At 45.9% G+C, this 26,140-nt stretch overlaps 1 long non-coding RNA gene across 20 annotated transcripts in view; it reads right to left on the bottom strand.

Moving 5' to 3' along the window:
- LOC114196789 (uncharacterized) overlaps positions 1 to 25,359 on the bottom strand; it is a 75,205-nt gene extending 49,846 nt beyond the window's left edge. For 16 of the 20 annotated variants that reach the window (XR_015767749.1, XR_015767754.1, XR_015767744.1 and 13 more), the window contains exons 1-2: positions 25,130 to 25,359; positions 4,726 to 4,827 (exon numbers count right to left, since the gene is read on the bottom strand). This is a non-coding gene — a long non-coding RNA (uncharacterized LOC114196789). The remainder of the gene's footprint in view (positions 1 to 4,725; positions 4,828 to 25,129) is intronic. The other 4 variants (XR_015767736.1, XR_015767737.1, XR_015767740.1 and 1 more) reach the window with 2 other exon arrangements.
- Positions 25,360 to 26,140: the final 781 nt, after the last annotated feature.

Genomic DNA, 26,140 nt, shown 5'->3' with positions numbered 1-26,140 from the left:
AAATGTTGGATGGAGATGTCCACGGAGTCGTTTACCAAAGCCTGGGAGCCTCCAAAAGAATGTGTAAAATTATAATTTAGTTTTATGGAAGTAGAGCCTCAATTTAATACCTTCTACCAAAGTCCTGGCATGTCCGTCATCTTGGAATGAGGTCGAAGCTGAAGAATCGAGAGAGGATGAAGGCCCTGCTGCAGGGGGCGGTGCCAGGCTCTGGAGCATGCCCAGAAACAGGCAGGCAGAAATGCAGTCGGGGCTCTGGCCGAGCATACTGTTGGCCACCTCTTTTGGGACGCTGTTTTAATCTATTTCGATTACAACTACAGCATGCTCTCTGTTCCTAACAGATGGCTTTCTCTTATCAATTTGCCCACCCCCCATTTCTCTGTGCAAGAACAACCTTATCTCACACTGATCAAGAGAACAGGCCATTAAAGGAAAAATTACATTAGGGAGAGATTGTCTTTAAAACTGACCAGATGGCAAAGAGGCTTCTCGAGGAAGGGGGAAAAGTAAGGGATTGAACACCTACTAGGTGCCCGTCACCATGCTATGTCTTTTCACATGAATACCTTTATCATCCTCCTAAAAATCCCGGGACACGGTCATTATCATCCCTGTTCAGTTGTTGAAAACGAAAGCTGGAGGGGTTATGTTAGACTGAGAACCTTGGACCAATTGTAAGGATTCAAACACAACTTCTGGCTCCAGAGTGAGGCTCTTTCCCTACCTTTATACCTCCTACCATTGGAATAGAGCATTTCACTGTCCTAGAAACAGATGCATGTTACTCACTGGTTTTCACCCAGTTAAAAAAAAATATTCAAAAAGCAAGGATGACCCCATTTCTTCTTAACTATATTTAACACAGGGAAGGTGATAAATGTGCAAAGCAGATTTGGTTTTGAGTAGGCTTAGCTGTACATGGCTGGTCAAACTGAACGAGAAGCCGCAGTTTCCTGAGAGCCCAGGCAGACACTGGGCTCTCTTGAAATTGAGGGTGAGCTAGCCAATGCTCAGGAGGAATGGGCCCACCCATTAGTTTGCCTCTGTGTGGTGCCCGGCTCAGTGCCAAAAAGAAGAGAAGATTACATGTATTATTTGATAGTAGAAACAGGGGAAAGAAAAAAAAAAACAACAACAACCAAACAACAACAAAACAAGCCAGTGCTGCAGAGAAAGTGTTTTGAGCTTTTCAGATTACAAGAAAAGGGAGCAGTAACATTCACTCTGACAGCACCAAAATTAAATCTAGCCACAAAAATCATATCAAAGCCAGTATATAGAGAAGAGCTGTGTTTCCAGTTAGAAGACACACACACACACACACACACACACGCACACACAAACACACACACAAATTCGATTTCTTTCCAGTTCAGTCTCTTGGCTCTCCCTCCTCCTAGCGCCTGCGCTGCGTTAGACTCTCCCCTAGTGGAAGGCTGGGGCATTTCAGCCCCGACAATCATCTGATTCAGAACAACAGAAAGGTCTCAGGATTTCCATTTAAAAATGTTTCCTTAGTTGGAGGTGAGCAAAAACTGAAGCCTAAACCAGTGGATTTTTATGGACTGCAGGCAACAAACAGTGGAACTCTTTGCCTCCCCTCGGGTTCATGCTCAAGAAACCCTGATAGAACACATACCTTGGGAAGCACAGATACATCTGCACAGCCCTATTCATGTCTGTGCACACATCAGTTTCTCTCTGTCCCTCACCTCCAAGGGGACCCAACCACAAAATGTGCCCCAGGGTGTGGTAAAGACAGCACGCGGTGTAGACCTGCTAAGCTCTGACTCGGTTGGGTAGAATTCCACCGTGGCAACTGCACTGGCTTTCTGCTTGAGGGTTGGCCTTGGTTTGCGTTTAAAGGGCTGCTCACAAGATCTGTCAAGTGACAGTTTGGTATGACCCCCTCTGATTTTACTAACAGGTTTGCAACCCAAGCTAAACATGAGGAAGTCACTTGCTCCAGCCAGGGAGAGGGTTGAGCATATGATGGCCACAAGGAAGAACGGGACACGTTCGTGGTGGCAAGCTGGCCGCCAGCCTGACCAGAGAGCGATCCTCAAGGAGAACGGGCTGTCTCTGCACTGATGTGCTGGAAAGAGCAGGGAGTACAGGTCGCGCCACTAGCCAAACCCAGCCACCTCGGGAGCTATGCAACTCACTCACTCGGACCCCTTGCAGGACACCGAACGCTCTCAAGAAGAAGGAATGAAAGAATTAAACACAATTTCCAGGCTGGAAACTCTTTATGTCACAGATCTCAGTACAGGTTGCCCTTCTGAATTCAAAAGCAGTGGAGATTTTGATATTAGAGAACAAGAAAATTACCGCAGAGAGAAGGCCATTTGGGTAATAGTTGAAAATCTTCTGGGGAGTATTTATCCTCATTAATTTGTTGGCAGGAGAGGGACATAAGGTACAAGGAAAGTCATCACACAGTGGTCTGATACAGTTTCCAGCTCCCACAGACAGAAACATTCTTGTGATGTAGGGGTGTGTGCCAATATCAGTACTGAGAGAAAGAAAGAACGTTGATAACACACGTCAGGCCCTGACTTTTGGGAACTGGACAATATACAGGTGGAATGTTCTGAAATTAGCACATTAGCTTAAGTATGGAAGAGGTGACAGCTCAGGGACACTTGAGGAGAGGTTGCGGGAGCTGGAGATACGGTAGATGCCAGAAGCAGAGAGGCCCTGCCTCCCCAGGACCTTGGGCCCGGGGTTAGCCCTGGGCTTCGCTGCACCCGAATGAAGGAGAGTCTCCAGAGAGCGAGGAGAGGAGGCAGTGGAGGCCCAGGAAGTCTTGCTGGGGAGGGCTCGCCAGGGTCCTTCTGGCAGAGAGGAACTTGTGCCCACACTTGGGAGGCTGCAGAAGCGGGGAAGCAGAGATGAGCAAGAAGTTAAGGCCAGTGAGCCAGACAAGGGCATCTGAAGGGACCTGGGGATGAGCAGGTCTGGAGGACGAATGGGTGGCCAGTGATGGACAAACTCATGGACCAGGTGCTGGAGCCAGGCCTGGCTCGGGTGTGCTGGCGGCAGCCTCCTCATGGAGGGCTGGCTGGATGTGAATCACCGAGGCACCCCTGTACTGCGGAGGTGTTGGCCAAACCTCCCTTTAGGACCGCCCAGAGTGGTGTGCCCGAAGCAACCCACTGCTGGTGTGGGTCCTGGTTGGGTGTTCACAGTACCCTTGAGCGAAGTCAGTTACAGAGATGACCCAGAGCGTCATTCTGTTCCTGCCTGGGGCCGTCCCCCTAAATCCATGCCAAACGGAGACCTTGACAATACGGGAAGAGGAAGTATGTGAATGCGGGTTGGCCCAGTGGCGGCTGTGGAATCTGTTTTGTCAAGCCATCATGGATTAGCTCTGATTGGTTTGGTTGGGTGGGAAAGTTGTTAGTTAACCAGAACCTGAGAAGAGGAGAGAGCTTTGTAAAAATCTCCCTCGTACTAGTACTTGGCCCTAAACTCTAGAGAAGCTCCCGTCTCTCTCTAGGGGGGTCCTAACAGGTCATCTCCCCATATCCCCCGCCCCCATGCCACTTCACTGTGCAGGGGATAAGGATCACGTGTATAAGCTCCCGGAGGACAGGCACCGTGGGACGTAATCCCTTATGGCCAATATGGCATTGTCTAATATGGCTGCCAGCAGCTATGGGTGACTACTCAGAATTGAGATGTGCTGAATTCAAAGACCTCAGATGAAAGTGTAATGTGAAATAACTCATTAGGATGATTTTATGTCAATTACATGTTGAAGTGATAATATTTTCGTGAAATAAAATAGAGTATTAACATAATTTTTCCATTTCCTTTTACTTTTTAGAGAATAAGCTTTGTATTTTAGAGCAGTTTTAGGTTCGCAGGAAAATTGAGTGGAAAGTACCGAGAGTTCCTGTCTAACCCCTGTCCCCGCACACGGCCACTTCCCCCACTATGGACATCCCGCACCAGAATGGTCCATTTGTTACAGCTGATGAACCCACAATGACTGCATTATCACCCAGAGTTCATATCCTTTTACCTCTTAATGTGGCTACTTGAAAACTTTAAAACTCCATTTGAGGCCTTCTATTTCTTTTGGGTAGCACCGTCTTGTACCTTTTCAGGTGGCAAATCTAAAACAAAAACTTGTATCTAGGTTGGGCAATAAGCCCACACTCATTGAAGAAGAAACCGATCTTAGAATTTCTGAGATCTTAACAGAATTAAAAGCTGACCTTTGTCCCTTCTTTTTACAGCTAGTTAGGAAGGAAATTACTCAGAGGAAGATCTCCACGTACTCTTATCACCTGACAGCCTTGTCGCAGACCCAGACTGACTTTCAACCCATACTCTGACATTTGACGTGGCTCGCTGAGCTGAGACAGGAATCCCTCTGGAAAGAAAAAGACCAGTTTCAAGTGCCTCTGGGGGCTTCTAGCTTTCTGGCCCTGTTCCCTCAAAAGGCCAGTTTCAATCTCGAATCCCACAGGTCTTGTGCTAGAGCAACTTCTGCCCTACATCCCTGCAGGGGCCAAGTCAGCCAGGGAGAGTCAGAGTGAAGGTTAGGGGTTGTGGCTGTCACTCTCTTGGCTCCTGTGAAGCTTCACTGACTACTTGCCTTGGAGATTTTTTTTCCTACATCACTTTCTGCTTGGCTGGAGTTATATGGAAGACTTGTGCCATTAGCAGATTGGCTTCCCACACCCCACACAGACCAGCTCATGTACTTACTCCCAGCGCTCACAGAACACCTCATTTCCAAAGTTGGCCGGCATTTCAGGGCAGAATCGGTGTGAGCCTCTGTCCAAGGCCTGGTGAGACAGGCCTGTTTGCCTAAGAGGATTAAACAGAAGACAGTCAGCCATGCGTCCACCGAGACCATTTAATGACTTCGGCTCTAATCTCCTAGGCCTTGTCAGCAACCACCGGTCACAACTGAGTTTCTTCTTAACTGCTTTGTCTTTCTTTACTTCCCTCTCACAAACCCCGTCTCTATTCTTCTGAAGAATCCCTCCCCCGTCCTCAGAGCTCAGGTTCTGCTTCTCTCTCCACCAGTGTGGGCTCCTCAGTGACCCCCTTCGGAGCCTTTTGTCATTTCAAACGGGAAGTAGAAGGGTACCACAGGATCACATCATCATTTTGGAAGAATTTACCTAAGCAGAACATTTCCCATCACAAAAGAACTGTCTCAATTGGAGAAAATAGTCAATGTCTGGGCTTGTCAGCCATCTCTGTCCCCAACTTTTTTATGGCTGGGAAGACCCAGCTACCTGCCGGCCACCTCGTGATGCTGTTTCAATATTCTTTTCACCTAGTGCTTTGAACACCAACTTTGATCCAAAGGCCAGGCTCGAAAGTCGCTTTTCTCACAGTGCCCTTCTGTATTGTTGAGACAGTTTAATGGTTTCCTCCTTTGGTAATGAGGCTGCCTTTCCCCTCTGGTCAGGGAGACGTTTGAAAGTATGTCAGTTGCAAAAAAGAAAATCCCAACTAACATACTGGTGTCTTATTTAAGTTTTTTGCATTAGATTTATTAGTAACACTGGTCTGTGTGTGCATGCTACACCATCACTGTCAAGTTTTGGCGTCAATGCTATTCTGGTTTTAAAAGAAAACGTTGGAAGCACTTATTTTCCTTACCCTAGAAAAGTTCTTAAAGCATTAGAATGATCTATTTCTTAGAGATTTAAAATAATTCTTATGTGAAATGATCTGGGCCTGGCAGCCAGACAATGCCTCGGCTTCATACACACTAACTCCTTAGTATTCACGTTTGTGTGCGTAGACTTGAACATGGAGTTTTCTTTTAATTTTCTCCAACTTTGGATGGAGATTCTCCTTTCTAATTTTCCTTTCCAATTCTCCTTTCTGATTTTCCATGCTTGTATTTTGTACCTCTTTTGGGGGGAAAGGGGATATGAAGGGTTTTTCTATTTTGTTTAAAAAACATTATATCTTGGCTTCATTTTTTTCCTGCCAAATATCTAATTTTTAAAAATGTATCCGTTTCAACTCTCATCATTAATCATTTCTTCCTTTTGATTTCTGTAATTCCCTTGTGTTCTTTTTCAAACTTCTTGAGTTGAATAACGAATGCATTATTTTGATTATTTTTTATTTGGTAATGCTAAGTGCTTAAGCCTAAAAATTTTCCGCTAAGCCCTGCTTTAATCACATCCGTAGGTTATGAAGCATAGCTTTAAACATTTATTTATAATTACCATTGTCTAGGTTTTCTGCACAAATGTAATGGGCTCTGCTCTGAATACCTTCTTATTTTAAGGTTTTGGCTTTCCCTTTTACGGTGAGCAGGGCTGGGGGGGTTGGTCTTAGAAGGCACAGGTAGCTTGGCCTAGGGTTCCATCCCAGGACACCCACACACCCCGGCCACTCTGACGTGGCAAACTTTAGAACACCACTATAGAAATGGGCTTTCTTTCTTCTGTGTTCTCTCCAAGAATTTAAATTTAATGGTGTTGCATATAGCACTCTCGGTTGGGTTTTATAGAGTTCTTTCACTTCCTTTCAGAGATGGTAGCATCCTGCTTTGGATCTGGAGAGTCAATATTTATTGAGTGCCGGGCACTCGTCTGCTTGTTAGTGTTCCTTGCTCTTGTTACTCTCACTCGGCCCGTTCCAGATATCCTTCAGAATGGTTTGGGATATGTAGATATTATTTTGGGTGTGTTCCAAAAACAGAAAGAGACACGCAGCATTTTATCCCACCATCTGTTTTCAGATGTATTGGTACTTAATTTGTTGAAGAGTACTTGAAAACTTTTCTAGACTCACGAAGCTCATATACAACTTAAGTTTGATTTCCAAGAGACCACTTTCATGAAGACAAAAAGAATTCTCTCAGCTGACACATTTCCTGAGCACTAGCTGATCTTTCATATCCTAAGTAATATTCACCCTCTATGCCTTTGACTTTCCATTAAACAAGTACAGTTGATTGGCCTGATTTATTCTGTTGAAAACACGGGGCACACAGGGCTGGTAATAAAAGGGGGATGGCTGACTTCTGCTCTTGTCCAAGGAGAATACCCAGACTCTAGCCCTTTGTAGACTTGACTTTGAATTTGAAAATGTGCTTAGTGTCTCCTGTGATTACCTGAGGCTGTCTAAGGCGGTCTGGCAACAAGAGCTCATGGGAAAGGCCATTAGGTATATCAATGTGCCCGTTGTCTGGTCTCTTTTTTAAACCTGCACAAATTGCTTTGGTCAGCAATGAGCCTGAGTAAGAGGGGCCATAGGTCTTTGGGTCATGCTGTTCCTATGGCTTCCCTGAATAAGACCTAACTCCAAAGAAACAGAATCAAGAACTAATCATAAATCACACTGGAAGTTTTATATAAAAGCATAGAATAATCAGACAGAGTAGAGAGTGTCTCAATCGGAGTTTTGCTTGGGGCCCACTAGCTCATCAGCTTGTATGCCTCCCTCATCCTGTGCTGGATGCCATGGGCTCTCAGTGAGCAGCTGGGAGATCGAGGCCAACTCTGCTTTCAGGGAAGCCAAAGGCAGTGCCAGGTGAGTTTGTAGACACTTTTCAGCTACCTGCCTTATGTTAGGATGCCTCAAAATACCTCCAGGCCAGAAATCCGCTTCCTACGCTGGGTCCGACTTTTGAAACAGAAAATCCTCCTGAAATAAGCATTGGTAGGCTCTCCTTTAGGGATGAGGCAAATGCAAGCATTTTGGCCCTGGCTCTATACAGCTTTGAGTTATGTTATGCCTTTGAATTTCGCCTTTATTTCTAGCACTTTCTGAAAGAGGACCAGGATATCTTCCAAGACAGATGGCTCTTCTATTTACTTTTTCAAAGGAAGGTGTAGAAAACAGGAGAAAAGGTGATCAGAGAGATGGCGGTGGGAACGCATGATCTCCAAAGAGCCTGGGGATCGGGTGAAGCAAGAGTTCAGACACAGGACAGTCCACACACAGATAAGAACTCTACACATATCGCTGGGAGATCCACAACTGACTTCCAGAAAATGCTTCCCTCTGGACCTAGCTCTCCTAAGAGGCAAGGTTCATCTAGCTGGCCATGAAGTCAGCAGATAGAGATAATAGCAACACTAAACTTTTCCCTGAACAGACCAGCCTGATGCTTCTGGAGAACTGACAGAGGCTCTGGGCTAAAGATTACTTCTCCTTCTAGAATTATCTTTGAAACACTACATCTGACTTTCATCCTGAGGGCATTTATCAAGCTCCAGTGGACAGGCCACAGAAGAAAACACTTAGGGATTTCATAAAGCATGGAATCTAGTAGAAGATATTCATACAGAAAATTGGGATCCCAACGGGTTGTATCTTTAATGTAGGCATGAATTAGATATATGCCAACTTCTTCCCCCCCTACCACCACTACACTAAACATCAAGGAATATCGCCTTTCTTCCATCTTAGTACTTGGGTAAGGGAACAAAATCTCTGCCTTGATTACTCATAAACACAAGGCCATCGTATAATTTTCCAACCTCAATTCACACTACCTGGGTAGTCCCAAGAAATAAGCTCAAGTTGAGAATTAGTGGAGGGTTACTGGCTTGGCAGCAGCCCTAGGCTCATAATACTAAGAAAAATGAAGCCTCTCAGATTCATCTCAAAGAATTTCCATTGATCACCAGCACAGATCACAGAACTCACAAAGATACCAACATAATACCACTGCGGCGGGTGGGGGGGAGACAGGAGATTCAGCTTCCAAGAGGTTTCAGATACTGGATTATCAGCCAAAGAATATAAAACAAGTAGTTTAAACCATGAAAAAAAATTGAGGGTCTAGGTTAGTTTTTTAGGGCCATCAACAACAGATATTTATTTGCTCACAGTTCTAGAGGCTAGAAGTCCAAGATCAAGGTGTCACTAGGATTAATTTCTTCTGAGGCATCTCGCCTGGGCTTGTAGATAGTCATCTTCCCTCTGTCTTCACGTGGTCGTCCCACTGTGTTATGTCTGTGTCCTAATCTCTTCCGATAAGGGCACCAGTCATATTGGATTAGGACCCACTCCAGTGATCTCATTTAACCTTAATTACTTCTTTAAAGGCCCCATTCCTTATGCAGTCACATTCTGAGGCACTGGGGGTTAGGATTTCAATAGATTAATTTTGAGCAGACACATTTCAGCCCATACAAGCTATATAGAATATAAGTGAGGAACAGAAATTTATAAAAAGTTTCAAGCGATTTTTGAAAAAATATCCAACTAGAATTTCTAGAAATGAAAAATATTATAACTGTTTTTGTAAGCCTCGATGGAGGGTATAAGAGAAGTTTAGCACAGCTGAAGAAATAATTAGACATCTGGAAGACAGACCAGCAGTTTACCTATTTCACAGTGCAGAAAGAGAAAGGGAAATGATCAGAATTGAGAAAAGGCTTCAATCCTCAGACTTAAACATCCAAGGAACCCAAGCAGGCTTTGCAAAAGAGGAGAAAAGAAAAGAAAGAAAAGAAGAAATATACACCAGATAGGGCTAAAACACTAAAGCCAGGGAACATCTAAAAAGCAGGCAGAGAAAACGGATTACTTACAAAGGAATGACAAACTTACAACCGACTTCTTAATAGCAATCATGGGAGTTGGAAGACAGCGGAAACATTTTTAATATGAGGAAAGTAGCTACCAGCCTCAAAACACACGTGAAGTGAAAATACCGTTCAAAAACAAGAGTGAAGTAGACACCTTGAGGTAAGAAAAAACAGACTGTGATTTAAAGGGAATTCTAAGGGCTTGTTTGAAGCAGAGGCAAGTCGTGTATAAATATTGAGATGAAAAATGGCACAATGAGCCAAGAAAGTGGCACATGTATGAGTAAATACAAAAAATGTTGACTTTACAAAACAATGGCAACATAAATGAAATATGCAGGACCAGCAGCAGAGAAATCAGTAGGGGTAACAGGATTAAAGTGTCCTAAGGCCACTAGAATGTGCAGAAGGAAGGAAACTTATTAATTAAGTTTAGCATATGGTAAGTGAAGTATGCTTGTTAACAGTCCTGGAGAAGCTCTAGAAGAGAATTACATTTATGACTTCCAAAGTGGTAGGAATAAATAAAAGGAAGTCAGTCTCAAAGAAGGCAAAAAACGAGAAGAGATCTGGAGGCAGTTACAGAACACAAAATAAGATAAAAAGATAAAATATTTCAGTGATTCCTTTACCTGAAGACCTGCTAAAAGCCTCAGTCAAAGTCAAAAATGACAGACTGGATTTAAAATATCTAGTTCAACACTCTTTCAACAGGTAATTGGATTAGGACCCACCCCAGTGATCTCATTTAACCTTAATTACTTCTTTAAAGTAAGACAGTCTAAGACAGAAGGCTCAAAAGATTCCAAGCACAGAATGAAAAAAAAAAAAAAAACAAAAAACACAAGAGACAAATCTAAAAGCATTTCTGTTGTAGATTACTTTAGTTTAATTTCCTGTTTGGAACTTTGTTAATTTTGTTAGGCCCCTTTTAACCTCTTAAGTTAGATGTTTAAGCCACTAATTTTTAGCCTTCTTTCTTTCTTTTTTTTTTTTTTTAAATGCATGGCTGTGGCACAGCTGTCTTTATTTTTTTTTTTTTAAAGATTTTATTTATTTATTTGAGAGAGAGAGAATGAGAGATAGAGAGCACGAGAGGGAAGAGGGTCAGAGGGAGGAGCAGACTCCCTGCCGAGCAGGGAGCCCGATGTGGGACTCGATCCCGGGACTCCAGGATCATGACCTGAGCCGAAGGCAGTCGCTTAACCAACTGAGCCACCCAGGCGCCCTAGCCTTCTTTCTTAATATAGGAACTTAAAACAATAAATTCCCTCCCACATAGCACATTAATTTAGAGCCTATACATTTGGAGGGAGAGGAGGATTTTTTTTTTTTTTTTTTTTACTATGTACCATTTTGCATTGAAAAATATTTAATGGCATGGGGATAATCTTTTAATAACGTGTTGTTAAGTATAAAAATCAAACAAAGTGTGAGCTGTATGATTCAATTATCCCCCAAAAGACACAGCTCTATATTATTTGTGTCGTCCACGTACAGAAAAAGGACAAGAAGGAAATATAAGCAACAGTTAACTCAGGGTAGCAGGGCTCCAGGTGCTAGCTGGAGGTATAGCTTCTCTATACCTTTCTATAATTCCTGTGTGCCTTTCCATATTTCCATAATGAAAGTGAATTATTTTGGGCGCCTGGGTGGCTCAGTTGGTTAAGCGACTGCCTTCGGCTCAGGTCATGGTCCCCGAGTCCCAGGATGGAGTCCTGCATCGGGCTCCCTGCTCGGCAGGGAGTCTGGTTCTCCCTCTGACCTTCTTCCCTCTCACGTGCTCTCTATCTCTCACTCTCTCTCTCTCAAATAAATAAATAAATCTTAAAAAAAAAGAAAGTGAATTATTTTTTATAATCAGAAAAGATTCATAAAACACCAAAGCAACCAACACCCGAAGCCATATGCTGGGGGGGCTGGCTCATGTTGTTCCGAATAAGCATTATTGGATTTCTCATTAGTGTCCCAACCTTGTGGACATGAACAGACACCTGGGAGATAATCAATGTGCCCCCAATGAACTTGCCTCCTCCGCTGGGGGGCTAAGAGCTGACCTGTGCCTGGTTTTGTGATCTCACGTGCCTTCTGCTGTGCTACATGCAGTCTCATTCTCCTCTCCCCCAGAGACAAGAATGTGGGGACAGTATATTCAATAGTCTGTAATACACATTCGATATTGGGATTTCAAAAGAGTAACACAAAATGCACTGGGAATCTGAGTGTTTCACATGGCATGTACACAATTTCTTATGACATTTTCCTATTGCTCTGTTTACCTTTTAAGCCTGATTTGTTCTTTCCCTAGCTGGGCTTGCTTCTAGAGAGAAGAAAAAGGAAATGGATTTTCTGATGAAATCGCAGGAGAAAACTCTGATGACATTGGAAAAGATTTCCCTCATTTATGCACTGTTGACTTGGAAGGTACGTCTCCTCATCTTCAGAAGTGAGAATAATGCTTAATTCCTCTGAAATCCTGAGATGAGAAATGATAGATTCCCAGAAAGATTATTACTGAAACATGGGATTTTCTCTCAGTGTGGGTCTGAGTCTGTCCGTCCGTCTGACCATCCATCCCTCCATCCATCCATTCATCCATCCACCTATCCACTCAATCTAATGAATATATGTAGAAAAACAATTACACATCCTGCATAATAATGCTGCAGGGAAGGGAATGAGATATTAGCCTTGCCCTTGAGAGGCTCACGAGCAAACAAAGAGAAGCATGTACAGAACTAATTTTAATGCAAGTTAGACTAAGTGCTAGTGTTTATCATCTGCATGTGAAATGCTGGGGGAGGGGTAATACAAGAGCATTAAGTTATTTCCCCTGCCTTAAAGTGATGGATAATCTCACTGGGGATAGAGAAGGTAACCCCAAGAAACAGTCATATAACAAATTCTGATGATTTTCCCTCAAGTGACCTTGGACCCAGAGTTCAAGGGGAACAAGCTAAGAGAAGTGCATTCCCTATCCTCAGATGTGCTTTTCCCCAGGTCCTCTGAGGCAACAATGGTAGCCTCGGTGAAAACGCGCATCTCCTCTGTGTGGGGGCAGGTCTGCTAGCAAAGGGTTTTACAAGCTGTTTTCCTCAGCTTCTTACCTGCTCAGCTGAAATTCCAAGGCCTCACGAGACCCATTGCTTAACCAGGGTGAAGCTCAGTTCCACATAGGACTGACCAGACTGGCACTTTAAGGCAGTAAGCAGGTCGATGCCCCAACTGTCCCAGGAGCCCATTTTCTAGACCAGCTCTGCCCCACAGAACTTTCTGCCATGATGAAAGTAGACTGTGCAATACAGCGGTCCCTCTCTCATGTGGTCAGTGAGTGCCTGAAATGTGACTAGTGAGACTTATGGATGAAATGCTTCATTTTATTTCATCTTCATTGTAATAAATTTAATTCAAAGGAAATGCCTTAATTTTCTTTAATTCAAATTTAAATCATGGCTACTGGATTGGACAGCAGAGTTCTAGATCATGAAGCTCAAGGACATGCGAGGGGAAGAGTTGTTCTTGAACTAATAGGTGCCCTGGTAATTCACAGAATCACTTAGACACCAAAGTGGGTAAAACCGGACCTTGGCTTTCAACAGTCAGATGGGCTCATGGCACAGGGTTCAGCTTCTCCTCTCCTCTCCACCTCCATGCCCAGCTGCAATCCAATGGTTTCAAATATTTGTACCCCAATGAAACAAAGGACTCACAAGACCACTCAACCCAAATTCCATTAGCCTGAATGCTAACCCCCTGTCCTCTACTTTTGCTACTTCAAGACTTCCCATAAGGGTGAATGAAAAGATCAGTATACTTTCAGTGGCACATCAATAAAGCCTGGTATGGGACCCAAGAATCTCTGAATTGTTAAAAAATATATCTAGGTCATTCTCCCATGCTTTTGGAAATGACGTCGCTTCACACCAGAAGTAGAAGCACCGTATAGAACTTATTATAATGGGAGCGTTTACTCAGATAACAAATATTTATTGATCACACAGTATGAGGTAGGCATGAGTATAAGTTAGGGAAATCGCAGTGAACAAGACAGGCAAGATTGCTGTCATGTGGTCTAGTGGGAGACAAAAATAAACCATGAACAAATAAAAAGATAATTTCAAGTAGAGAATGTTCACTGATGTGTGGAAAACAAACAACATAAGGAGAGAGAGAAGGGCTGGGCTTAGGAGCTGCTTTAAACTGTGTGGTCAGAGAAGGTCTGTCTTCAGAGGTGATGCTGAAACTGAGACTAATTATGTGGAAGTCTGGGGGGAAAAGCATACTGGGCAGAAGGAACAGCAAGTGCAAAGACCCTGAGGCAACAATAAGCCAGGGCTGTCTGAGGGCTGAAAGAAGGCTAGTGTGAATGAGTCTAGTGACTGAGCTGAGCTGGGCGGCAAGGAGCACAGGGGTTAGATCACATCGGGTCTTACATACAGGGCAGGTAGCTTAAATTGTATTCTGTAATGTGATTAGAAAAAAAAAGAAGATAGTAGGAAGGGAAAAATGAAGGGGGGAAATCAGAGGGGGAGACGAACCATGAGAGACGATGGACTCTGAGAAACAAACTGAGGGTTTTAGGGGAGGGGGTGGGGGGATGGGTTAGCCTGGTGATGGGTACTAAAGAGGGCACGTACTGCATGGAGCAGTGGGTGTTACATGCCAACAATGAATCATGGAACACTACATCAAAAACTAATGATGTGATGTATGGTGATTAACCTAACATAAGAAAACAAAATTAAAAAAAAAGAAAGAAACCGTTAGCAAGATTTAAGAAAGAAAGTGATATGGTTGATTTCCACTTTTAAGAGATTATTTTGCCTGTCAGGTGGAGAATGCATTATAGGAGGACAAGTGTGGAAAAGTCTGGAAGTGGGATAGAGGTTCTTGCCATGGGCTAGGCGGGAGATAAGAACTTAAATCAGAGCTGCCGCAGCAGAGGCAGCGACATGTAGCCAGATTCTCGGATTTATACTGAAGTTAGAGCCACTAGGACTGGCTGACCGAATGTGGGGTCCTTTTTAAAAAAGAGCCAAAGACAAATGATTTTCAAGATTTGAATGTGAGCAACTGGGTAGGTGCTGGTGCCATTTGCCTCACAGAGGAGCCCCAGGAGGGAAGAAATCGGCTTTGGAAGGACAGTAAGAGTTTACTTTTGGCCGTTTAAATCTGAGATGTCTATTGGACATCCAGGCAGAGATGTCATATCATCAGTTTCCTTAGGGGAAAGATAAGGACTAGAAAGATAGATTTGGGAGTCATGACTCCATAGAGGGTATGAGACCACAAGAGGTCCCTGGATAGAGCGTGGGGAAAAGAATGGGGTACATTGGGGTGGGGAATGAGAGAAGAGGAGTAAAGGGAAGGGAAGAGAAGAGAAGAGATCCGGAGATGGAATCCTGGGAGATCTCACATTAAGAGGGTGAGCAGAAGAGAATGGGAAAAGCAGTAATGTGGTCAGAGGAAAACAGAAAAGGTGGTGTCATGGGGCCCTAGAGAAGATAAAGTTTGCAAAAGGAGGGAGGCGTCCACGGTGACAATAGCGGCTGGGGTTTTCTATAAGATGGATCAGAGAACTGACTTCTGGATTAAGTAAGAGGAAGTCCACGATCCCACTCTCATCGAGGTGGGACTGAAAAGGCCACCTGGGAGAGGAGGGGACTGGAAGAGAGGAAATAAAGACGGTGGTAATAGATCATTTGTGAGGAATTTCACATTAAGGGGAAACGGAGAGATGAGCCATGGTCAGACGGGAAGGGAAGGTCAAGGAAATTTTTTGTTTTGTTTTTGTTTTTAACAGGAGCCTTTTCAAGTCAGAGGTCTATGTCAGTGGGTACGACCCGAGTAGGAAGGATTTTGATGGTGCAAAGTGATGAGCAAGTCTCACGATTCTATGAGCAATCGGTCTGTGGGCACCTGGAGAATCCTTCCACACCACTGCTTGTCTGTGAGCCACACAGTGAGAACCACGTCTATGGACACCCTCGAGTTTCCATGTGTGAAAACAGAGGCTTTCCGTGGGATTGGACAATGGGAGTGTGGCCGCTAATAGCTTGACCTCATGGTCTTTTAACAGCTCCTGGGTTGTGATATCATCAGTTGGCATAAACCTTACCACCCAGGGAAACATGCTGTGCGTGATATGGCCCCTGGAGGACAGAGTGACTCACCACGCCTGGTGCTCCCTTGAGTGAGAGCCAAACACAGCGCACTCCCCTCGGACTCCATCTGCTACTACGACTCAGTGCCAATTCTGGGCCCCTACATGGACGGGTCAGACCTTTCTCGTCATTGGCTTACTTAGCTGGGATCAGCCTCTTTTTACCACTGGTTGTCCTTTTCGCCCTTCCCAATTATTCTCTTTCAGGCAGTGAACACTCAGGAAGTCCCAGGAACTCAGTATGGGTGGGCTGGTTCCTTCCCTGGTCTCTTTCCTGGTGATTCCTCCTGAATCGCTCTGCTGTAAGCAGTCAAAAGGACATATGTGGGTGGGGATAGAACCAGGCACACTCTACACATCAACACAGGTATGTTGCTACAGAGCCAGGCCTGTGAGCGGCTTCCTCCCAAAGGGATAGACTATTTCTGCCCTCCCTACAAACCCCAAAGCACAGGATTTTTCAACAGGGGCCTCCAAAGACCTGGTAACGACCTTGATAGATCAAACGGCTACGCTGCAGATCAAGGACAGAATAACAGTAGGCCAGGGACCCAGATCCACCTGCAGAGTCCAGTTTGCCAGGAATCAATGCGTGTCACTGTCCACCTGGAGAGCTGAGGGCTGCTTTCTAAATGGCACGACGGGCTGCATTTGCAGCCTTTCTTGGGAACAACATCTCCCTGGCCTTGCCCACAACGCTGCCAGGAATCCACGCAGGTGAGCGCGCACTCCCAACCCAGGATGCCCAGGCTGAGAAAAGAGTATCTCAGTACTGTGCTGGAATAACTTACAGGACCACAGCCCTCAGAGCCATTTGTGGTTAAAATGAAGTTTGCTTACTCAAGACAGAGAGCTACGGTGATCACTGTTCCTGTAGGAAGCCATTTGGGCAAATACTAGAAAGCACAGCTGTGGGGTGCCCTGCAGCGAAACTGCCTTCTCTTTGCTTTCACAGGAGCTGTGTTTGAATGAGAGCGCTTCAGTGGCCAATGGGGGACAATAGAAAGAAAGATCAGATGTCGCCATGTAAGCATTAAATAACTTGCAACTCCAGGAAATACCACTGAGGCAGGAAGTCAAACCAACAGCCTGGTGCTGGCAGGTTCTGGACTGGAATCTTGCCGGGCTTTTTTTTTTTTTTTTTTTCCTCTTAAATTCTGGAGGGACTTGGGGAAAGGGATTACTATGGAATTGCAAAGCAGCTGATGTAATAATTTATAAGCAATATCAACTGAAATAGTGATTTGGCCATGGTTTGTGAGTCATAATAGAATAATAACATTGTACCCATCACACAAATAATTATGAATGGGAAAGAGCCTGACAAGGACAGAAGGCTTAAATCAAAATGAGCAAAAGAACAGAAGCAAGAGGCTCTGGAAGGGTGCCTTTGGCCTCCGCATGTTCTCATCAAAATGGACTCTCTGCTACCCCTTCAGCTGAGAATTTAACCCTTGGGGTGCAAAACCTCATAGTGGTGGCTGGCCAGGACACTGGGAAAGGCTCAGCAAAGTGAAGTAGGGTACAATCATATTCTGGTTCCGGTGCAAAGATCCAAGGGGATGTGCAAGGTGTGCAGGAAACAATTACCAGGTCCCTGGGGGCTTGGTTTAGCTAATGCAGTCAGCTACCATGGAATTTCTGGACCACTTTGCTTTAAACAGCCCTTGTGCATCGCACAGGGGACCCCTGTGTGGAAGAAATGGTGAAGCTGGTCTTCAGCAGCTGTCCTTCCCTTTGTCTTCCTTCCCCCAACCCCCCATAACTAGCACCCTCATAAGCGCTCATACCTTTGAGGAAGGAGAGCGGCCCTTTGAAAAGCAGTAGGAGTTTGGGCTAGCAGCCTGGGCTTAAGACACAGCACAACTGACTTTGTGTGACCTTGAGCAAGTTATTTCACACCTCCAGACTCAAGTTTACCCATCTGTAAAGTGGGGACTTCAATATCCTACATAGTAGGGTTGCCATGATAATTTAATGATCCAATACATGTAAGGAACTCAGTATAATACAGTTCCTGGCATGAAGGACACTCATTGCGTGTTAGCTATTTCACGTTTTGATAAATCTAGAGCCACTGGTAAATTAGTGTGTTTCTGAGCAGGTCTCCCAAAGGTGCTTACTCCTTAGAAACAGCTGGGTTGGAGGGCGAATGGTGAGCCCAAAGAAATGAATATCCGATCCTGATCTTTCAAGGCCTGTGTCCGCTGGGAGACCTCTTAGGCAGGTGCCTTCAAATGATGACAAAGTCTTTTCTACTTGGACATAAGGTCAGCCTTGGCTCCAGATTCCTGGGTGCGCTTTGTGTGGCTGTTGGTGACACCCCATCTTGTCCACATGCCCTTTGAGGATCCAGCTAGAAATCCAGAAACCGGATTTACTGAGGGCCACAGAGAATGGACCTAGATTCTCCCAGGGCCCCCTCTCCCTATGAGTATGGGGCTCCCTCCAGCAGTGAGGGGCCTCACTCAGATATTTGTCCTCAGCAGGGCCACTGCTCAGACCCAGTCTAAGCAGAATTGCCCTGTGCAGGACTCTCTGCTGGGCTCGGAGTCGGCTTGAGGTTCTTTTCCCCTCTGCCCCTACCCACCCCTCAAATAAATAAATAAAATCTTAAAAAACAAAGCAACAACAAACAGGTCAACCTTCAAAACAAACTCCACCTTCTGTCTGTCTTTAAAACTACTTTGCATCAAAAACGCGTCATGAAGGCTCATGGGCGTGGTGGACAGCCCCCGGGGAAATCCAGGGTGTCTGAGGGCATTGGGAGCGATCAGAGCCCCGAGCCCTTTCAGGGGAACAGCCGGCATAGATGCTCTTTGTGACTGTGGCCACTTTTATTCCAGCCTCGCAGTCAGAGCCTCCCCCAGAAGCTACCAACATTTAGAAACTACCTGTGCTGTGGTTTGGGACCCGAAATGGAACAAGATCAGTTCACATTGCAATCCGTCTTGGAATGAAATGGCTGCTGCAGCACCAGAAGAAAATTGTTCCATTAAAGTCAAAGGCAAACCTCAATTCAAAGGACAGAAAGGCCAGAGCCTTGAGCTGCGGGGCTCAGGGTCTCAGCCAGGATGGCATTTAAACACATGGCTCCCCCCGTAATACTCAGCGCCTGCGCCTCTAAACTCCCTTTCTCTCCCTTGCTTTCCCCTTGCAGTTACTTAGAATCATCCACCAGCGTTTTAACCCCAGCTACATTCTATTCTCAGACTGGCTGAATTCACCCTCTTCTTCCAAGGAAGTTATGCCTCCCCCTCCGCCCATCCTCAGACGTGGTCCCCAACCTCTGAACCACAACCACATTGAAAATAGGGATCACCTCATCCAACATCCAGGAGAAAACCCTGGAGGACAGCTGTTTTGCTGCGCACACATGTCTCTGGATTCCCCGGAGCATGTTAGGAATGCAGAAGCTTGGGCTCCACCCAGACTCGCTGAACGAGAATCCCGTATCTTAAGATGCCGTGGGAGTGGAATCCACAGGAAATTCGAGAAGTCCATGCTCTCAGGGTAAAGGCTGGGTGCGGGCCCTCAATAGCTAACTGTCAAGTCAGTGAGCGACTCCTTCTTATCTCTCTGGCCTGGCCTTCGTCCTCTCTGGACTGGCTACTGTTCGTGGTCACAGAAAGCAAACTACCGTGAACATTCATTATTTGTCTCCCCAGACCCACTTAGTTCTCTACAAAACCATTAATACTTTGATATGACTCATAGGATGGTCAATCTGAATTTCTGAATCAAACATAAACACTTGATTTTCTGCTGTTTTGGGTTCTTGGCGTCACTGTTTTAACAGCTCTAGTACGTTGGCATTATCCTCGGTTAAATGCACACTTTCTATATTTTTAAAACGGAGGATTAGAGGATGTTAACCTTAAAAGGGAACTTAGGGGTCATTAAGATCAACTTCCTCACTTGACAGGTGCAGAAACTGAGTCAGGGTAGATAGAGTCTTAGCCTTAGACAAGTTCACGCGTATCAGAGTGGCAGGAACCCACACCTTTGCACTCCCGTGTGTGTGTTCTGTGGTGCAGCACACCGATCCGTGCTGCCCTGGGCTGGTTAGCTGATTGCACCAGGGGTCTGGCCTGGTAACTTGTCACCTCTAACCAAGGAGAGAGGACTGGGAGCTGAATGGAACTTCTCCTGGACTTCCTTCTGAGCCCTGCTCCAAGCACCCTGGTGGGAGAGGAGAGTGAATGAAATGGGAGCCTTCGTGGTTTGTTCTCACGGTCATAATAAAATGCTGCTTAAGGAGTCTGCAACCTATCTCACCTACCAGGGACCTCAAGGGGGAGCATTCTGATTAGACGTCCAGAACCACAGAGAGGGCGTATCACCCGCGGATCACTCAATTCTTTGTGCGATAACCAGACTTCAAATACGGCTTTGCCTCTCCATCTTCTATGTGTTTTCACAACGCCGAAGGGCCACCAGCAGTAGAAACACTCGGGAATCAAGCTCCCGGGCTCTGATTAGTTAACTCATTCAACTAACTGCGGGGCAGGAGGATGCCCCTGGAGGGCAAGAGCTATGGGGTCTTCCTGAATGTCATTGACCTTGGGCACATGGAGCCCTCTATGTCTGCAGCTCCCCAGAAGCCAATGTTACCTCATCACCACCAGCCCCGCATCCACCCACAGCATTCGTCAATGCCTCCTGGGCCAAGCCTGGGCTAGGTGTTTTGGGTCTGTTACTAACACCCGCCACTAGCCTTTTTCACTGATATGCATCCCGAGGCCCAGGCTGTGTGATCTTTATCCCCGCGAGATCGAGTTAGAATATGCATTGGGGTGGAACAGAAATCATAAAGTATGAAGCCTGAGGATTATGTGAAAGACAGAAAGGAGCATCTCCAGGTTGACCGAGAGGATGGCCCAGGCATAAATATGCAATATTTATATTACATATTCTGATACATATTTTCCTATTTAAATCTCTAGTTAAATATTTTATTTACTTTAAATAAAAAGAGATGTGTTGAATACAGATTAGCTGGAGCTCATACCCACGCACGACACAAATATGTATGTGTATATATATATCTCCTATCTCATACCTATTTCACATATGAAAATAAACCTCTATATGTATATTTATATGCACACAGAATCTCTGGGACTCTGGGCCTCAGCTGCTCGCACTCCCTAAGGATATTTCTCTCGGGCTGTGCTTCCTTTCTGGCATCCCCACAGGCCTAGAAAGGAGGAAGCAGATGTCAGGAGCACTCATTTTCCCAGAGAAGAGGACTAGCTGAGAAAAGAAACAAAACCAATGCCAACTGTAATGAGTCGGTCCGTCCATGAGGTGGTGGTGCGAGTACAACGGACATAGGAGGGAGTAAGGTCAGGGCAGAGAGACGTGCCAGTCACATGGGTCATGGAATAATAAATCCATGCCCCCTCCACAGACTCCCATCCCCGTGACGGGCAGATGCCTGGCCTTGGCCTCCCGTGGGTAGGAGATTTCGCAAACAGAGCTGCTCAGCTCCTAGACTCAGCCCAACTGGAGGCTTGGAAGCAGCCCAAGGAAAGGGACCACGAAAAGCTATGAGGAGTGCTGGCCACATCCAGCGGACTCAAGTGGAAGGCTCCCATGGCACCAGGACACCCCTCTGCACTCCCTGGCCTGGGGAGGGTGTCTTCTCTGGGCTCTGACAGCTGTGGGGAGCGTTCCAGCCCACGCACCAAGCCTGGCCCGGACTATCCAGGAGCCCTTGGCCTCCTCGGCAAGCTTCTTCCGCCTTCTCAGCACACGCCTGGAGGCTCCAGCCGCGCAGAGTCGGCAGAGGCAGGACCCAGGTCAGCAAAAGAGCTCCGCATACTGGAAACATTCCCCAACCTGACCCTTTGTGAGCAACTGCTGCCGAAGCCTGAACCACTCTGAAACGGATATTCCCTCTCTGCATGATCTTTGAGGAAAGAAAAGATGCTATGAAAATAACTCACTCCTAAAACCTTCCCTGGGGCCACCGTCTTGCTTTCTGGTTTTATGAAGTTCCATTTCCATGTGAAAAAAAAGTAGCCTGTCTTCACCAGAGAGAAGGGAAAAGACACCTCGGTTGACTCTGTCTGCTATGAGCCAGGCACTTCACATTGTCACTCTCAGTCCGTCAAAGACCCTGCTCTTCGGGACTTCATGGGAGGGGGAGGGGGCAGCAAGTGAGGCTCTGCAAGGCCACAGTCCTGTGTCAGGTACAGAGGTGGTGCAAACCCAGATCCCTTTGGCTTCCTTCACTCCATTGCCTGTTACGTAGATGCTAACAACTGGCTTTTGAATAAAAATAGTAACAATGATATAATAACACCCCTGCACATTTGGGTGGCCCTTTCCAGTACACAAAGGCTTTTCGGTTGCCCAAGACCTGCTCAGACAAATCCTAGCACTGAGGCCCACCCCCTTCTGCTCTAATTCTCTCCCCCATTCGTCTCACCAGCCCCAAGCGATGGGTAACCCCTCTGAGCTGGTCCTCGCTCCCCAGACCACTGTAAGCCTGCTGACTGATTGCTGGTTGGCTGCCGCCGATGTCCCTGCCCTTGGGGCTTCTGGGGTCATAGATCCTGGGTGGCCCCAGCAGGATGGGGTGCTAGAAGGGGGCTGCTCCATGTAAGCAAATTTGGCCTCTCAGTTTTACCCAGGGCCAGCCTTGGCTGATGCCGAGCAAAATGTCAGTGATGAGGGTGCTCCTCAGCACAGCCTGCCTTCCTTTCCCACCTGCCAACAAAGGTGGTCTTTTGGTCAAAGCCCTTAAATTTGGAAGGTAAGTCTTTTTTAAAAGATTTTATTTATTTATTTTAGAGAGTGAGAGAGAGAGAGAGAGAGAGCGCACAAGCAGGGGGAGGGGCAGAGAGAGAGGGTGCGGGGAAAGAATCTCAAGCAGACTCCCTGCTGAGTGTGGATCCTGACACAGGGCTTGATCTCACGAACCTGAGATCATGGCCTGAGCCGAGATCATGACCTGAGCCAAAACCAAGAGTTGACTGATTAATGCTTAACCGACTGAGCCACCCAGGCACCCCGGAAAATAAGTCTTACATGTAACTCCAAAGTTAAATTGGACCCAAGAGTAAATTGGATCTGCATGGAAGAGGAACCAGAAATCTAATGAGCTCTGGGGTACTTTGAGTTTGCTATGTAACGGTAATATAATGGCGGAAATTTATTGGGTTCTTACTGCAGAACAAGCTCTATTCTAAGTGCTTCACTCTATCAACTTCTTGCTTCACAGCCCTGTCCAATCCATACTATTTGTGCCCAGAAGGCACAAAGAGATGTAGTGACGTGGCCAAGATCCCACAGCTAGTAAAAGAAGTACAAATTCAAATTCGTAACCACCTCTCCATAATGCCAAAATGGCCCCTGACCTCCCACAACCATGCTGGACTTCTTAGGGGCTCTGAAACTCCACTGAGATCCTGTTATTTAGGGAGATCTCAGCTGGGATCCGACCCTTGGGAGAAGCCCCAGGACAAACCAATCTCCATGGACCAAATGGGTAGAGAAGTACTATTGGTGGTAGCCTATCATGAGTCTTGAAGCTCTTCTTATCTTCAATGTGTCTTATTTTGCTCCCAAATCTTCCCTTCCTTGTCTGCCGCTCAGCTACTCATCTCCAGTGCGGCCAATTGAGAGAAGGAGGTCAGAGTACCCCAAGTCATGACTCTACATTGTGTTCAAGTTTTGTTTATTTCAAGGTCAACAGTGGCGAGAATGAAGCAGTGTCCACCCTGGGGGACCATATCAAAGTATATCCTTCATCTTAATCCCTTTGGGCTGCTATAACAAAATATTACAGACTGGGTGGCTTATAAAGGACAGAAATTTACTGCTTACAGTTCTGGAGGCTGTAAGTCCAAGATCAGGGTGCCAGCATGATGGGGTGAGGGCCTTCTTCCAGACCACGGACTTCCTGTTGTAGCCTCACATGACAGAAGGGGCTGAGGAACTCTCCCAAGGCCCTTTCATAAGAATACTAATCCCATTCATGAGAGCTCCATCCTCAGGACCTAATCACCCCAAAGGCCCCACCTCTTAATACCACTGGCTTTGGGGGTTAGGATTTCGACGTATGCATTTTGGGGTGGGGGGAGAAACAGACACTCAGACCATAGAACTCTTTAGTCTTCATTGTGGCCTCCCGACTCAGACTCCAGCCTGCAGCGTACACGGGTGAATTGTACCGTGTTCACCCTTATCTTGGCAATATGGCCAAGTGGTCGTTTTGTATATTGGCCTTTTTGGCCCCAGGACACAGGAAATGGGTTTAATTGAAGCTATAAAGTGAATTTGTCGGGACCACAGAACAACCTCGCTGCATATGCTCACTCTTAACAGACACCGTCAATCTAATTAGAGAGTTTGAATTATTCAAGTCCTAACCACTTAGAGCTGCAGGTCACCCAGGCTCCATGCACACGTGCCAGGGTGGCACTGGATTAGGACACAGCTGGCTCACAACTGGCTGTGACTGTGGACCCCCCAATTTGTTTGATTATAACTCATCTCAATCACGAAGTCCCAGTGCTCTTTTCCAGGCCTGATCTTGCCAACAGGAGCTCTGAATTGGCTCAGGTCCTGGATTCTGGTCCTACTTCCACAGTTGACTCTTGGGTTCTTTGGTCAGTTCTTTTTCTTCTCGGTGCCTCCATATTCCCACCTGTACTGTGTAGCCCCAAATATTTGCTTAGGATCATTTTAGCAGCTATGAAGTGTCCTGGGAGCTTTGAATGAAAGACGCTCTATTAAAGCTTAGGAACCAGGGGACGACTCTGGCCCCATCCACACTGCTGAGCCCTGCAGGAGACAGACTGGACCCATTCATCCTTCATACAGTTCCTAATTTTATTCTAAAGCCTCACTGTTGGCCAAGGCTTGTCAGAGAACCGAGCAGTCTTAGCACTTTCAAAGTATCTTCTCTTTCATAGGATGGCTTTTTTTCTTTTTTCTTTCTATTTTTTTTTTTACCATTGCATATTAGCAAAGGTAAAACTATCATGCAGGAAAAAGAACAGCCATGAAAGCAAGAGGCCCTTCCCAAGCGAGATCTGCTTATTAGACCATTAAAAAGGTCAAGGGGGCCATTTTGCCTCGATTTGGGATTTATACTATTGGTATAGTGGGCACTTCTGGGGCCCACCCTCCATGAAGAGAGGGTGCCATTTCTGCATGTATTTTTACATGCAGGAGAGCGGAACTGAGAATGGATGGTATGGTATGTCCAAGGCTGGCTAGGCTTAAGTGCGAGTGTTTTTGCTCCTCTCACGTGGCCCCACTGTTGCAACCCATAACCTGCACCTGTCTTGAGGTTGTAATGATGCCATCTTAGAGCTCACATCTCCAGCCTCCCTGAATGCTGGGACTCTCTCTCTACCTTCCCAAACCCCTGTCTCCAGGAGCACTTAAGAAAGAACAGTGGGTCTGTACTTACTCTTCTTGGATCCATGTGGCCCCCTTCTTCTTTGAACTCCTTACTTGCCCTTGGAGTCAGGTGTCCTACCTGGATATTATCGCCAAGCTGTGGACCTATAAGAGACTCAGCAGTGAGTCACTTCCTCGGGGCCTGTCTCCACTCCCTGTATGATGAGCGAGAATGCAGATGCTCAGTCACCATGGCCTCTAGCATTGCTCTGTGTCTGGGTGAGCAGAGTATGGCTTCCCTTTGCTCTTGGGGGGAAATGCAAACATCTTACGCAAACTTACTGAAGACTTACGTGATCTGGTCTGTGTCTTCCTGTTTGATCTCATTTCCTCTCACCTACTTGTTTGCTCACCAAGCCTAGCCACACTATTGTCCTTTTGTTTCTCAGACTCATCCACATTCATTCCTACTTTAGGGCTTTTTCCTTTTGCTGACCCCTTGACCTAGTATGCTTGGCAGACCAAAATTGGTTTGTTCACCTCTTATTACTCAGATATTTGCTTAAATGTCATTTCTCAGAGGTGAATTCCTGGTGTATCTTGTCTAGAATTGCCCTTCCCACTCAGATCACTTACAGTTTGTACATCTTCATTGTCTTCATACTTTTAAAACCATTGACAATTATTGATGCTAAATGTGTCTCTGTCCCTCCAACACTAGAATAGAGATTCGACGAGCAGGGACCCAGTCCGATACCCTCTGTGCCCTACTGCCAATACTATGTAATGTACCTGGTACTCAGTAGTCTTCCTATGTAAATGTTTGTTGAATGACTCCGTGAATGAACACACTAGAAATATTTGTTGTGGACTCTAAGAGGTTGCCAGTGAGCTTTATCTCTCACACCTCAAAGTCTCTAACATCATCGAGAGTCCCATCCCAACCCCTCGCTCGACCAATGGAAGGCCACAGTGCTGGACCTGGGCTGGTCGGCAGTGACCCAGTCAAGGGGGCTGCATGGGGCTTGCCTATGGCCAGTAGGCCATGAAAGAAAGTGTGAGCCAAGAAGTAACCTCCAGA

The sequence above is a fragment of the Eumetopias jubatus genome, unplaced genomic scaffold (assembly GCF_037043125.1).
Source record: "Eumetopias jubatus isolate StellerSeaLion01/CBP00866 unplaced genomic scaffold, mEumJub1_p1.0 scaffold_2, whole genome shotgun sequence".
NCBI classification, from domain to species: Eukaryota; Metazoa; Chordata; class Mammalia; order Carnivora; family Otariidae; genus Eumetopias; species Eumetopias jubatus.
The sequence above is the reverse complement of the archived record's forward strand: the minus strand, read 5'-3'. Positions and strand labels throughout refer to the sequence as shown.